This window comes from Tigriopus californicus, chromosome 8 (genome assembly GCF_007210705.1).
Source record: "Tigriopus californicus strain San Diego chromosome 8, Tcal_SD_v2.1, whole genome shotgun sequence".
NCBI classification, from domain to species: Eukaryota; Metazoa; Arthropoda; class Copepoda; order Harpacticoida; family Harpacticidae; genus Tigriopus; species Tigriopus californicus.
Window position 1 is genome coordinate 2,466,233 of NC_081447.1, and position 11,360 is coordinate 2,477,592.

Here is an 11,360-nt window from a genome sequence, read left to right on the forward strand (position 1 = left end):
GGCCACCAACCAGATATTGGACACCGGTCTTCAGTGTTCTTCTGTATAAAAAAAGGCTCTTATCTCATCTAGATCCAATATTCGGCCTAGTGTTAGGTGGTGTGTGCTTTTGATGGCCTTGTTAGCTCTCATGGGACATCCCCCAAAAATGGCTGAGTGTGAGGAAGAAGGATGATGTGGAGAGAGCATTCAGTTCAAAAGAAGGAGCCTCTTTCAACCTCCCTCATCTTTGGTATCTTGCCGACAAAATGGGAACAACGCGGCCATTTCTCATTCAAATAGGTACGTATCTGGAACAGGGTAAATAGATAAAGAGAACAGATTCCTTTCCTGTCAGAGGATGCCAAGAAGTAAATAGCACCCACCCTCATTCACCACCGCACCACAATCGCTCGAGGGGACCGGGGAACTTTTCATTATTGGATACTAGTCCTGCTTTACTTGGAATCAAATCTTTGTCATTGCTGCTTAGACCAGAAGAACTCTAATGCTAAAAAATTAGACTAAATCGGAGTCTACAGACATCCCACCCCGAAATGTGGGTTTAGGCACCATATCAGGATTCATTGTTCCACTCAGACCTGTGTTTGTGTTTTGTGAACGGAACATTTACTACGCCTCTGAGGCAGTTCCATTCACACACAGGGTGAGGGATGGGAGTGGAACACTGGAAGTGGAACACGACGACTTGGTCGATCTGGAACGTAGGGTTCGAAAGGCACAACCAACACTATCGAAGAAGGGATCTCTCGCCTTCATTTTTTTTTAAACGGGCCACGGTGCGTTCTATTGGTTAGCGGCGCTTTTTTGTATTCAGAAGAGGAAAAAAAATGCCTAGGGATTTGGCAAAAATGGCTTGATTTACGAGTGAATCTGCCGAGCCTAGCGTAATTACTCGTGGCAAATACTTCCGTTGGCCAAAATCTTTGGAGTTGATTACTCAACGGCTTCTTCGTCAACCCTGGGTTCGGTTTAATCACGTCTCCAGTGAATGAACTCTTTGTGGCTGGGGATCCGGCCATTCAATAAATAGTTGATAACTTACCTGAAAAATGAAGGATAGTTGCAGATATGAATTACACGAATTAGAGCTTGGCCTGGTATCATTAGCTCTTGAAGTCTCACCCACCCCCCTCAAAGCATTAACAAGATTGGATAATGATCGGTTCAGAAGGCATAGGAAAGTCCATTTATCTAGTTTCAAACTTCTAACACCTGATCCAGTCGCGTTGGTTGTATAGCAGAACCATTTGAACCATGGCAAATGATCTGCCATGGACTTCATGGCATCTCTGCCATTAGACCATGAAATTTACAAGCAAAGAGTTGAAGACGACGCTAATAAGACCAGAACCTCTCTTGAACAGTAAAAAAGATCCATTGACAATTAACTTCTATCTCTCCTCATCTTCCTCCGGGGCAACTTCAGACAGTCAGATGAACATCGTCTGTCCAAAGATCTCGGTAAAAACCAAGGCTCGACCATCCCCATCTTTTCGAGGCTAATTAGTTACAACCCGACTAGTTGAAACAGCTCTTCACTCCTCTTACCTCTCTACAGTAGTCACTCCTCTAACCGAGTTCCCTTAGGCCAATCAGAGCTCTAGAGCCCAGTATGAAATGGGCCAATTGACTCATTCCAGTGTCAGAATAATGATCTTCCAAAGGGTCAGACGAGAACATGTCTTGCCTCATTGGAGAACTGGTCGAGCATTCCAATAGATAACAAAGTAATGGTGTTTCATAAAAAAACCTCTTGGGGACTTGTCCATGGGAAAGGGGCCGGCGATGCCAACAACTATCCGATATGCTACCCTAAGACGATGATTGTATGCCAAGAATGCGCCACTTGTCGCATCTTCGTATTTCGGAGACTTTATCCAACGTTGGATCGTATCTCCTGGAACACAATGGAACAATTAGCACCGAGCTACCAAGAAGCTATTTTTGGCAGTCGACACATTGCTCTTGTGGTTGGCCATGTCTTTGGGCCGAATAGAAATCTGTGTCAGCAAGTGTTCTTCCTCAGACAGAGCGCAGGAATTTGGCCCCATTCTACTTGGAATGCCCATCTTCATGGATGAACCTCTCCTTCTCTTTCACCCCAATTCTACGCAAGATTTCAGAGGAGGGTAATAAATACAAGAATAGGTTGGCGAAATGAAATATGAAACTCCTTGATTCTGTCATGCTCGACTGATTATGACGATCATATGGCGAAATCATGCTTCTCTCAAACAGCGAACCCGCTGATTAGGAACCTGGGAAAAAAACGTTTCCCCACAATAAACGAAACTGTTTACACGTCTTCTCTCTGAGTCGAAAATGTCACATTTATTCAAATCCGGTTCATTCATTGCCCGAGGAGACAGGTATTTTTTTTTCTTCATTGGAAGACTTCCAACAGAAGGGCTTGTTAAACCATGAAAGACATCCTTTATCCAGTCCTTGACAAGAATCCCATTATCTCAATTTACCACCCGTACGTGACACCGGGGATCTTCAGGTTTCATTGCTTTGTGAAAGTGTTGATGAATCTCGTGATTAAGCCTTACCAGGAATAAACCTTGCCTTGAACTTGTCCAACTTTCCCATTCGAGACGACAACGACGACAAAAACCATTGAGGTTTGGGTACGAACCCACCGTGTCACGATTTTGGTTGTGGGTGGGTGGTTGTCCGTTGGTAGGCTGATGAGAGACATTCCAGCAAATGTTTGCCAGGAACCTACCCAGGCAAACAACAATCATCCACAAAAGGATTTTTCGAGGTTCTCAACCATCACCACTACCACCATCACCACATGCTTACTTCGTGTCGAGACATGTCCGTCAAGACGACAAAAATATGGTCTAATGGGTTCCTGACTTGGAGACTTTCGAGACAAAGTGCATACTTACGCCTCAAAAACTGTGGCCCTGTCAAGTCAGTGGCAACCCGTGGAAGTACCAACTTGACTTGACGGGTATTAAGGAACAGACCCTTGGACTGCTTGACATCAGAGTGTAAAAAATGTGCTTCAAAAAGGTGTGAAGAAGGCAATTTGAAGGGTTAGGCTCTGAGGCAGAGAAAAAGACGAGGGATGAGTGTGTGTGAGTGTGTGTTCGTGTTGTGCTCGAAAGAGTGAAACAGAGCTATGAGAAGCACCCTGGTGACGTGTCAATTAATCACACAATTTTTCCCGAATGGAAACCTCTTAAAGCCGCAACCACAATAAAACGAATTTCATAAATCGGATGTCATTTTCCAACTGTCTCTATTAGACAAAACCGAACGAGCGTCCGTTGGATGGAGTCAAACCTCAAATAACGTTCCAACTTCTGGAGAGAGTGGTGGAAAGTCAGGGGCAATGTCGTGGAAGAGAATGCCCCATAAAACAAGAGCCCGGTGGCAATATTGTTAAAAGGATAAGTCATGGAAGAATTCTCGGTGCAGGAATATAAACGAGGGGAATGGAGAAGGGAGCAAACGGTATAAATGGTCCCGAGCCACTCTGGAAAGTACTCCCCAAACTCAAAAGCCACAAAAGCCACAGAAGCCCGGCCAGAAAGTCTCCAAACATTGGGAAAATGTGAGACCATGAAATTGCGTAAAACATAGCTACGACCTCACATTTCTCAAATTATTCGTATGTCCCAAGATTCTCCGGTCCAGAGTTATGGAGCCTTAAAATTTTCCTTCATCTTCCCATCTTCTCCATCCATGGATCCATGGAGAGACCGCGATTGTAGTAAATCTGCCAATCAAAACTCATGGCTTGATGGGCAAAGAAGGGAAGCTTCTTGGACACTGGAGAGTACGGCTTTCAAAGGAAAGAGGACGTCATCCTCTCTCGATATTGGATCAGGTGATAATGGAGTCGTAAAATCAAGGATCTTCTCCTCCCTCAGGGCTAATTGGCAATCTCATCCATTGGCAAGTGGACCTCTTCGATCGATGCGGAGGTCCAGAGATTTCCTTGAACACCCCAGATTGATTGACAGCGGAAATCTACCGAAACCCTGGTCAGAAAAGGACCATTCGAACAGTTGTTGAATGGAAAGGAGACTACTAAGTGATATACAACGGACGGTAAATCGACGGTCGATTCCAAGAGAAATGGACACAATTTACCTTTTACGTCGAATCGACTCTAAGTTCTCGGGATGGGGGAGACATGGGTAGGCAAAGGGTCATAAAATTTATAGAGCCTCGATGGTCGAATACAAGGGAAAGATATGAAGCTGAAAGCTTTCGAACAGGTTCCTCTGGAGCTCTTATCATTGCTATTGGATTACCGAAGGATTAAGATGGGCGAGTCAATGTATTTGACAGGTACAAACAGAACGTCTTCTCTCTTAGTTTTCCCCAAGATTGCGAATAACACCTTGGATAGATCTATAGGATCACCACCTTCAGTCAGATGTGTTGAACATACGTAGGCGCTTCAGGCTATCCGTTGGGGTACGATCAAGAACGCACTTCAATCAAGGCTCAAAACGATGCATGCCACTCAAATCGAGTTTAAGGCACGGCCATTACGGTAAATGCATCATAGGGCTGGAACAGGGTGCTCTTTTGAATGTTGAACGTACGCAGATCGGACAAAAGTGCACCTTCCCTCTCGAAGAAGATAAGCCCGGATCTGAATTCCAGGTAACAATGAGAGCACGAAGGTGAGAGAACGAGAGAACAAGGAGCAATCTATTTTCATTTGCAAGCCTATTGTGGGTTCGTGTCAAATCTCGAGCTTGATCTTCAGCTTCATATTGGACATCGAAACCTTTTGGCCTCTCATTTGCATGGCGCCAAATTTATCACGCGGGCAAGAATTGGCCCTGATCCAGTTAAGGAAGTCCCGCATGCATGGGTGCTTCGAGTTTCTCGGTTTCTCGAGCGCCCAATTCCAAGTCATGGAGATTAATCGCATCACAAAGCCCGGGGAAGATATGACACACGTTCCCAATTGGAAGGAAATCAGATTTTCACCATGTCCTCAATTGGCGAGGATGCGAAGATGGATTAGGCCTGAAAAAGCAGATTGCAAATCCGATTTTCCCCCGGACACAGACCACTCGGATTCGTTCCCATTGGATTTCCTGGGTTCCCGTTGTTGGTGAAAGGAGTGAGCTCTGAGCAACGAGCCAAAAATCGCCCGTTGCTCGTTGACATCCCATCATGAGTGATGGGTTTGTGGGTCGAGAGGGATGCGCCAGCAATATGGTGGCATTCCAAACGAATTGGAACACGGGGTAATCTTATAAGTATTTCTCACTTTAGTGGAGTAATTAGACCGATAAATCTTGGATCTGACTGGAACACAAAGGATTGCTTTGACGGTGAACAGACAGACCCTCATTTGCTGTCTATATAGAGTAAGAGAGAGAGCGGATCAAGCCGGCCTCACAGACTCAGTCCTTGGGTTAAGCTGCGTTTCCTTCCAATTACATCACACTTTTTCATCTCTAGAGGCCGCAAAACAGGATGATGAATGCCTCGAGATCTCGTCCAACGATAGCCATGTACAGTTTCATACACTCCAACCTCATTTGGGCCAAGAAGTACTCCTCATGTTTCCCACCTTGAAATGTTGAAATCGGACAGGGACGCCTTCAGATGGGACAGTCAGAAACAAAGTGATAACATGGACTGAGGGGGCTTCAAAAACGAGATGCCAACCACATTTCCAAGACATTTTTACAGATCTTCTAACTTGTCATGTTTAGTACTCTTCGCATTCATTAGGGACATTTCCTTTTTTGGACACAGATCCAAGTTTGGCTTGATCTTAGTTCCCAGGCTGCTTGGCAAGCCTTTGATGACATGATTTGGAAATGTTTAAGTGGTTCTAAATCTTGTCAGTTGAGCCCTCTTCAAACAGTGTTGAAACTTTAGATGGACGAAAGGACAAGAACTTCAGAAGCGCTTTTCGTCGGGTGACATCATTTTGTCAAAGTGGAGATTTGTTCGTTGAAAGATCTTAAGAAGCCTAGCAACCCACGAAGTAGCTGTCATTGTTTGAATTCCTTCGTCAGTTCAACACCACCACTTTCAGATGAAACTATAGCAAGTCATCTCCATTCCAAAGCCGTTCCAATCTTGAACCATGGGAGCTTGAAGGGGGAAAAAACGAATCACTCCCGCTGACGCGGGGGGCTTCCGTTATTTACTTGTTTCGTTTGTTTTTTCTTCCTCTGCTATTTGGCCAAATTGTTTGCAATCTTTGGCGCCACTAATTGTGCAAAAATCCTCAAATTTGAACTTGACAACCAACTTAGTAATCATAGCCCTGAGGGAGAGAGTCGTCTTCTTGTCTTGCAAATTGTAGAGAAGCCATCGGGTGAAATGAAATATCGTGTCAACAACACTCAGATTGTCCTGGGAAGACCAGGCCAGTCGTCACGACACGCCCACAAGCTCCGAAGACATGTTCATCTTCATTCTCTGACAACCGAACTTTGGCATATTTTTCCGACGTCCGTTCGTTTCTCAGCTTTTCCGAGTTCAACTGTCCATGTGGGTTGGTTTGGCTCTTGGTGGATGCCAAAGGAGGAAACAGTGCTGTCTCAGACAACAATTCCAATCCCAGATTCGAGCGACGAGGGAAACATGATTGACATCTTGATCCCGCCCTTTCGCTTCCAACGATTTATCATGGCTTGGATGATGATTTCGTTGGAACATGTATATTTCCTCATCCAGATTCAAGGTGATTCTCCATTTGCATCGAGACCCGAGCATGATTTGCCCTGATTACACGTACTACTTTCAAAGTGACCAGGGTCCTTCTCAATGGGCCTCTAATGACGGACTCTTGGCTTCACTTTATTTCCACAGGGGGTGATCAATGTAAATTATACGTTAGCAATCTCAATCCTCGATTTTATTTGAACTTTTCCTTTTTCCATCATTTCAGCAAGCTCAAGTTGACGAGGGACCCGCTTTGAAAGACCATCAATCACGTGGGTAAGGACGCTGGTTGGCTCTGCAGCAAAAACGCACCCCGGAACAACGCTCCATGTGCAAGCAGGAGTATCCCTTCATTTTCTCCTTAAACCCTGGCAATTGGGACGAATGTAATCATGGTGTGGCACTAGAGAACAACAACAATAGCAACTCGCACACACTCAGACTAGTCCGCTCGCTCTGTTCCTCTCTTTCCAAAAGTGTTGTCACAAATTACAGAGCCACAAAACGTGGCTGGGCCCACATAACATGCAATCATCGTCATCATTCAGAGACGAAAAACTGGTTGTTGCGAGCACCTTAGAGGACGACGATGACTTGGCCAAGTGGCTTGGTGTGGTTGTGAAAGTGCTAAAATCAAGGGACTCTTCTCATCTTCTTCTTCTTCTTCTTTTATCCAACAGGTAGAGGGTACTGTAGAAAGAGCGGGAACACAAGGGTCATCTTCAGAGGACCCTCCTGAATTCGTGTCGAGTGCTTGGTGATTTCATAAAGGGCCCCTTCTTGTCCGCGATGAGAAATGATTTTTGCTAACTGCACCATCATTGACGATTTCAACGAACTATGCCTTCGCCTTGAACCACAACGAAAGGGTAATGGGTACCCATGATTTTGGCGGAATCCATTAATTGCGCCTGTCGTCAGCACATTGAACATTACACATATACATACGTTCAATTGGAAGAGGTGCCATAACTCCTATCACTATCTAGTCATCCGGCTGGGAGTTGGTTGCTTGGTTTGGAGCTGGCATTGCAAAGACACATCCAACCATTTGACTGCTGGACAATTGTCTGGCGCTCAGAAACGCTCGATCGCTCTGATCCAACATCTCAATCGGCAGTTGACAATGAAAATGAAGATGGGATCAGACTGGAGGGAGTGCCGAAGGCGAATCTAAAATCCTCCGATTCCCTCACACCCGATTATTTGTGGTTTTGGGGGCTCTTACTCGCGTCTTCCCCGAGGATGACAGTAATAGACGACTCATTGTAATCTGGCAGGATTGAGAATGGGAGTACTAATCATGGTTGGACTCGGTTTTCGGATTCCAAGCCAAGTCACCGTGGATCTGAATGACCCTTCTTGTCCACCATTTCAAGATTCGAATCCCGCATTCATCCAACCCACACATCCATTTTCCATGGCTGCTGGTTGCTGGCTCAAGTTGTTTTAGCGCTGAGGCTCGAAGGGAGTTGACGACAACATTGAATGGAAATCATTGTCCGGACAAATACGGAGTTCAGGATGAGTGGGGGTTCAAGCAAAGCTCCTTGTCGAACTCCTTTGATTCCCGAAACACGATGAAGGTACACACCGTGAGCGGCTTTTGGAGGCCCCTTCGTTTCGAGATTGGAATCGAGATTGAATGAGGGCCGGGTGAACATAAGGCCTCTTGAATTTCTCTCATGTATTTAGTGTGTACGAATATTTGAGGTGGTGCTTGTGCTGGTGGCGCTCGTTCAAAGTGTACCTCCAAACTTGTTATGATGTAGGATGATGTATCGTTCAAACGCATTCAAATGAACGCCAGCCCTTGGAGCCAAAGGACTGCCCCTAGAAGCAAAACCCCATCGAGGGTTTGCGGGAATCGATTTGAGCTTGAATCAATTAAAACAAGAGTGGTAAAGAGCGATTCCGCTTGAGAGGGAATGATCCTTGGCCAGATCAAATTCCAACCTTTCGGCATGGCAAAAAGAGCCAAGATTTTCATATGGATAGGGCACGAAGTCGTCGCAAGAGAGTCGACGACGAAGGTGGTATTCCAAGCTCGAACAAAATGAAACCAGATCGGATCGATAAAAATCTTGCCACTTTTTCATTCAAGCTGCCTCCTCCAAAAACGCCTTCTTCTCCTTCTTCACCTCCTCCTCATTCTCATCTCGTTCTTGCAATCTCACTCCTCGAGATCTCATATGCATCTCGGTGAGGAATCACACGAGAAGTCGGCATGTTTTTCGATGGAATCGTAAATAAGCTAGAGCTTCTTTCAAATGCAATCCTTTTCCACCGCCTTCTTTCGCTACCAATTCATGGCTCGTGAAAGAAAAAGAGAAATCTTCTTGGGAAATGGGGGCCAGATTGGCATTCTCGGAGCATTTCTCATTCTTATCGTTCATGTTCATCGTCGGCACACGGATTCAACCACCACTGACCGTACAGTCTATCTATCTATGCATGTGAATTCTTTAATGTGGATCATGATCACACTAACGATAATGATGATGCCGATGATCTAGCGCTGCTCTGCATCTTGTGTCAAAAGCTGAAAAATACCCCCAACTGGGACAGTCAACGTTGGAATCCAAGTAACTCGGCGATTAAAACAAAAGTTGCCTTCTTAAACGCTCCACTCTGGTGGAAGCCAAACAGACCAAGTGGGAGCCTCCACACTATCTTCAAACAGCCACACACACACACACACATAAGTACAGAATGGTATAGTAATGGGAGCTAGCTGAAAGGGCGAATCAGCGGGGTTCAGAAACCATTTTGGCTAGGGTCTCCCCCTCACTCCCAATCCTCTTCTTCATCTTCCAACCATTGTGGTGCCACTCAGGCCAAGGTATCAATTCTTGCAGTTATGATGGGCCTGTCTATTTCAGCGTTCAATCTCTCCTTAGCCAAAAAAACATACCTATCGCAGGTCTACTTCAGAAGACTTCAGCCGTACTTTGAACTTGGGTAAAGCTAGTGAGAGCGACAACATCGGTAAGAATTCAATTCATAAAAGCTTGCTCGGGAACCGGTTTAGCCAAGTTATCTCGAGACGTTTCCTTTGCACCAGCAGTATATTGAAGATGTAGCTAAAGCATCATCTCATGTCACCATTTATTGCTCACCTAATCGTGGCTCAAGGTAAAAAACCATACCATTGCTCTCCTATTCTATTGGCACGTTGAGCAATAATCGTTATTATCTGGCCCTGCATATGTTCGAGACATTCACGAGTAAACATGCTCCAAAGGCCGAAGAAGGTGAGTGACCCTCCTCGCCTTTGATTAGAGTCAAAGCCTGAGCAACAAACCAACCAACAACTGCCAGGACATTTGAGACCAGAATATTAAGTTTCACCGAGGAAGCTCAGACCAAGGGGGCCAAGTGTGCAGATGCTTACCACACAACAAGAAATGGCACGTGGCCATTGGCCGTTGTCCATAGTTACAGTGCCATCCAATAAGTGGAAGGCAAGCTTATTTATGTAATGGGAAAACGGGAAGTGCTCTTGTTTTCGGGTGACTGGCGTTGGTCAAGAGTCAGGAATCGAGAGCCATGTGGTGTGGGAAAGCGGCCAAAATGTTTAATTGAGGATCTGCTATGAGTAAAAAGATGTTAAGGTAGTCAGTCATGTGTGGCCATCACAACGAAATCTGCCTGATCAACCCCTGGTTTGAAATGTTGTGAATAACAAAGGGGGAAAGCGGAAAATACTGTACGTTGAACATGTTTACAGATAAGTCAGCTCGATAAGGACCTTGATTTGCTTATAGACCAGCAGGATACGAGTTGTGATTCATGGCCAAGTCGGCAATTCAACCGCAAAACAAACTCGGGACGAACTTTAGGTCATAAAGCAGTGATTATCGATTCAACGGACGGATAATCAACTTAAGACCTGTCTAATATTCCCCGAAGGAGACTCTGGTCAATGAGCACAGAGGTCCGATCCAATCCCCGATCCCAAAGTCAGTGAAAGAATAATAGCATCGTCCGCCAATCCATCCACTCGCCTTGGAGCAAGATGTAAATTTCTTCATTTTCGGCCTCTAGAGATATTTTGGTGGGTTGAAGACTTCTCCCTCGAGGGTCTAATGGCTCTCAACCATCCCTCGGCCTACAACCACTCGGTTTCAAGACCAGATGATGATGGAATAGATGTAGTTGGCAAATGACCTTCTCCTCCTCCTTCTCCTCCTCTACCTCCCTGGGATTACACGAAACCACTTTTCGTAGATGCGGACACAAAGTGTTGGCCGATCATTAATTTTACACAGCCCAAGAATCTCGAGACACGTTGTAGTATGACTTGAATCGACGTGAATAATGGGGTGCTTTTGAGCCCTCGAAACGATTTCAAACCAAACCAAACCCACCTCATTCCTCTGCAATACCAAAAAGCTCAATCTCTTTCTTGAGAAACAAACCAACGTTCACGAATGAAGTCATGAACCACAAATTGCCAACAGTTTCAATGAATCTTTTCTCTCTTGTCTTGACTGTCCCATTGTTCTGAGGGAGAAAATTGCTGCACATAAAACAAGCTCTTTGGCTTTTTCTGCTTCTCCCCACTCAATTGCTTGGCTCCTCAATCCTCGACGCACACAGGCAGTGGAAACAAACAATTTATGCCTTTGAGTAAAAAATCCCAGGTGAACAGAGCAAATACTTAACATTCATCTTGCTTCGAAACGGCC

General features: G+C 45.2%; 1 protein-coding gene and 1 long non-coding RNA gene across 4 annotated transcripts in view; one reads left to right on the plus strand and one right to left on the minus strand.

Moving 5' to 3' along the window:
• Positions 1-11,360, minus strand: part of LOC131885887 (syntaxin-12-like) — a 69,710-nt gene that overhangs the window by 32,876 nt on the left and 25,474 nt on the right. The gene's annotated exons all lie outside the window — the stretch shown is intronic.
• Positions 2,443-4,192, plus strand: LOC131885889 (uncharacterized). The gene is made up of 3 exons (XR_009373881.1): positions 2,443-3,050; positions 3,264-3,571; positions 3,641-4,192. It is a non-coding gene; the product is annotated as an uncharacterized LOC131885889 (long non-coding RNA).